General features: G+C 46.4%; 1 pseudogene; it reads left to right on the forward strand.

Annotated features, from left to right (window-relative positions):
- The first annotated feature begins 3036 nt into the window (after positions 1 to 3036).
- Positions 3037 to 4215, forward strand: LOC138174275 (fructose-bisphosphate aldolase A pseudogene; annotated as a pseudogene).
- Positions 4216 to 4591: the final 376 nt, after the last annotated feature.

Consider the following 4591-nt stretch of genomic DNA (forward strand, 5'->3'; position numbering starts at 1 on the left):
GAGAGAGAGAGAGAGAGAGAGAGAGAGAGAGAGAGAGAGAGAGAGAGGAGGGAGAGACAGACAGAGACAGAGACAGAGGGAGAGAGACAGAGAGAGAGAAAGGGAGAGGGAGGGAGGGAGAGAAGAAAAAGTATGAGGAGGACGAGGAGAAAGAAGAGGTGGAGATTTATGTAGCTCATATTTTAATGGATTTACTGTGATTTGTCCTTCATTCAAAGAGGACTATGACATCAGGGAGATGATGACATGACTTGCAATTGATTTTATCTGAATGAGGGAGGACTTTGCAAGGTCACCAGCCTCACTTTCTCCTCCAGAGTCATACAGATCAGATATCAGTCAGGACAACTTGGGGTTGGCTCAGGACGCTGTGGGAGACCTTGGCCCTTTTAAGCTGAGGTCTTTTCAGGTTCTCACTTTGAGGCAATGCCCATTCAATGAATAGGCCTTTTTAAGAATTGAGTCAAGGGATGGCCCCTTTAATCTGAAAACAAAAAAAGTCAAACTGGGAGGGGAAGACCCTCTGGGTTGCTGGTCAAAAGAGACATAGTTACTATTTACATTCACTCAGAGCCAGGAGGGCCCAAAAATCAACCATTAAGTAGTGCTTCAGCAGGGACCTATTGTTTGTCCAATCCATAAGATCCAAAGTGAATTAGGTTTAAGAGTTGATCTTTGAGAAAGAAATTTAGTGAGTAAACCCAAGTAGGTAGCTTTTGGCCATCAAAATGTACCTTCCTTTGGGCCGGACACCCTCAGGTAAAGGGAGAGGACGTGGAGGAAAGAGGGGAGGGGAGGAGAAAGTGGAACTGGCCAGCTGGGTCCTCATTCAGCCAGTTAGGACCATTCGCAGGTTGTGGCTTGTCCTTCATTCTCAAAGAGGACCACAACATGAGGGAGATGATGACATAACTTTGAATTAAATGCAGGAGTGTTGTGCAAAGTCACCAATTCTTACTTATAGCCCCCATTAGAATGCAAAAGCATTTGGAGGTAAGGCTCATTTTCACTCTTGTACCTATACCTGTATCCTCAGCACCTAGAACAGTGCCTGCCACATAAATAAACATTTGTTGATTGATTGACTGATATGCCCAAGAATCTCATAGGTGGTAAGTTATAAAGGTGAGATGTGAACCCAGGTCCTTGTACTTAAGATCCACTGATTTTTCAATGACGCTATGCTACTTGTCCCATGGCCATATGTCTTCAAGTCCTTAAAAAATATTGCACTGCTTCTGAAGCTCCTACAGACATCCCATGACCTTATAATAATCACAGAACATGATTCATGATTGGAAGATGGCAATGAAAAAATATGCATTAAAAATGAGAGATGAGATAGAGTAGCAGAATAGCTTTGTATTTTAATATATGTACTTCTGGGCCAATCCCTTGAAATTCACTGGTACCCCAAGAACTCTGGGTTGACATTATGGGGTCTAATTCTTGGGACCTGACACCCAAAGGGTGTCCTCTCTCTTTGACTTAGACCCTGACCCTAGATTACTCTTGGGGTAATCTCCAGAATAAATCTTAGTTATGACTCGAATCTGTTTCCCCCAAAGTAGATAATTGAGTCCTCAATTCCCACACAGTGTGCAGTAGGGGAATTGGGTATGGTTTCTGCCACTATAGAAAATGACTAAGATCCCTAAGAGACAATCAAGAAGTTCAGAAAGGTGTATTTAAATAAAGCCCCTCACTAGGATGCTGAACAAATACTTCTTTTTCCCCCAGTACCTGCCCTGACCAAGCAACCCTTGGCAAGTAGGCATGTTGGGGAGGTTCAGATGTCTTGCCTGTTGTTGTTGTTATGGTATTTAGTCCCTCAGGGTGAGGCTCTACTGTTCTTCTTTCTGAAATCAAGGAAGATGCTGCTGAGGAAATCTCCTTTCTATGAGAAATTTTGTGTCAAATTTCAAGAACTATTGAATGGAAAGTTCATTTTCAGGAGCTTTTGTTCCTGAAACTATTACTTCCTCCATCCTGCTTGGAAATTAATATGGGACAGCCCTTAATTCTCCTGTCACAAAAAAATAAATAAATAAACAAGACATAAATAGCCCTAAGTCAGTCTCAGATCTGTGTTCAGAAAATGCACCTGAAAAGCAGCAGCAAACCAGGAGCTGGAGGTCTACGAATTCGTTCCTTAGGTCTCTTGGATAAGTATATGAGGTTCATCATGTGTTTCTTCCACTAGTCATTTTCTGCTCCTGGGAGACAGAGGAAAGGATTAATCCCCTTCCTGCTGTCCTTTGCTACACTAGAAGTCCCAGGAAGAGAAAGCGCCTTAAAAGAACAAAAGGTAAGCTATTTCCCTGCTCACTGTGTTAGACCAAGGAGGAAAGGGCAGCTCAGCGGAGCTCTCTGCCATTCCTGATTGCGCGGTCGGTGATCTAGGAAGCAGGCCCAGTCACCAGAGACCAAGCAGATGAGCTTCTTGTGTTCTCTCGGGAGGGACTAGAATCCGCCTTGAATATAACCCTTCCACTGAGTCTCAGTGTCTCAGCTGTCTCGTCTGTGTTCTTCCAATCAATGAATAAGCATTTACTATGTGTGGAGCATTCTCCTTGGCTACAAAGGAAACCGTCCCTGCCCATAACGTGCTTGCATTCTAGCTACTCAGTGCCCACCTAGCCTTCTCTTACCTGAGGAGGGGGTGGGGAAATGGGTCCCAAAAAGAAGCAAACTCACTTTCTCAGGCGTTGCTGCTAGAGAGGATTTACACTCAGACCCTGGACACCCATCCTTAGCCAGATGAAAAGAAACGTTCCCTCCCCTTCCGAAAGAAAAGAAAAAAGCAAGCAAGCCCACTTCTAGGAAAGGTTCCTTTAAATGGGCAGACTCCGCCTTTGCTGCACCCCCTCTCCAGTTCCATTGCCCTGTTCGGCTTTGGAATGTGGGACGTTCGAATTCGGATTATAAGTAGTTTTGTTAGTTCCCGCTCGCTCACGGGCCAGTCCCATCTTCCGGAGGCCGAGGCTCTCTCTCCAGTCTCCTTCCCCAACAGGAAACTGCCCCTTCCAAGTTAACATGTCTGCCCAAGCCCTGACACCAGAACAAAAGAAAGACCTAGCCGAGATCGTCACGCGGCTCGTCGCTCCGGGCAAAGGGATCCTGGTCTTGGATGAGTCCCTCTGTACCATGAATAAGCGGCTGTCCTGTCTGGGCATTGAGAACACGGAAGACAACAGGCGCCGCTATCGCCAGCTGTTTGTGACCGCCGATGATGAAATACGCAACTACATCAGCGGGATCAGCCTTTCCCACGAGGCCTTCTATCAAAACTGCGATGATGGCCGGTCCTTCCCCGACGTCATCAAGAGCAAGGATGCTGTGGTGGGCATCAAGGTGGACAGGGGCGTCGTACCCCTGCAGGGGACCAATAATGAAACTACCACCCAAGGGCTGGATGGCCTGGCCGAGCGCTGTGCGCAGTACAAGAAAGATGGGGCTGACTTTGCCAAGTGGAGGTGTGTCCTGAAGATCGGGGAGAGCACACCCTCTCCTCTCGCGATCTGGGAAAACTCCAATGTGCTGGGGCGGTATGCCAGCGTTTGCCAGCAGAATGGCCTGGTACCCCTCATTGTGCCAGACATCCTCAACGAGGGAAACCATAACCTGAAGCAATCTCAGTTTGTCACCGAGAAGGTTCTGGCTTCTGTACTCAAGTCTCTGAATGACCACCATATTTTCCTTGAGGGGACTGTGCTTCAACCCAACATGGTAATACCAGGCCACGACTGTTGCCAGAAGTTTTCCATGGAGGAAATTGCAGTAGCAACTATAACAGCCCTGCGCAATTCTGTGCCTCCTGCGGTACCTGGTATAGCCTTCATGTCTGGAGGCCAGAGTGAAGAGGATGCCACTGTGATCCTCAGTGTACTCAACAAATGTCCCCTGCCCAAATCGTGGATCCTGACCTTTTCTTATGGTCGACCTCTGCAGACAACGGCTGCCAAAATCTGGGGAGGGAGGGACTGCAGTGCCAAGATGGCACAGCAAGAGTATCTCAAAAGAGCCAAAGCCCTGGGCCAGGCCAGTGGGGGCAACTATTGCCCATCCAGTAATGGAAGACTGTCACATACCAGCGAGTCTCTCTTCATCTCAGTCTACATCTCTAAAAGTCCCAAGCTCAAACCCTAAATCAGAGCTTTCCACTGGAGTGGGCCCCAGGAAGGGAAAGCTACCCAATATACCTCTACCATGAGCAAAGACTGAGATCCAAACCTTTGAGCTGACCTCTCCCATCACTCTTTCTACTTGTGCCTTGTCATAGCTCTGCATGAATCTAGTGATTCCTTTGCAATCCACCTTCACCAACAACTTAACACCAACAAGAAAAATGGAAATAAAAGCAGAACAGGTGATAAATTCCTGACTTGTATTGTTGATCATTTAATCCTTCAGAAGTTGAATGGCAATTCAACCTGAACTTGAAGTGTCAGAAGTGGAAATAATAGGAATGTTACATTTTAGAATTCCTGATAGATAAGAGGGGAACACTAGGTGTAGTCTTTTTGTACCTCAGGCTTGAGTAGAGTAGATTTCAAAGAATTCAAAAATAGAATATAGAGAATCCTCTGAT

Source organism: Petaurus breviceps, unplaced genomic scaffold (genome assembly GCF_028583685.1).
Source record: "Petaurus breviceps papuanus isolate PSGF00001 unplaced genomic scaffold, PetGlider_PUasm1.0 688, whole genome shotgun sequence".
Lineage (NCBI taxonomy): Eukaryota > Metazoa > Chordata > Mammalia > Diprotodontia > Petauridae > Petaurus > Petaurus breviceps.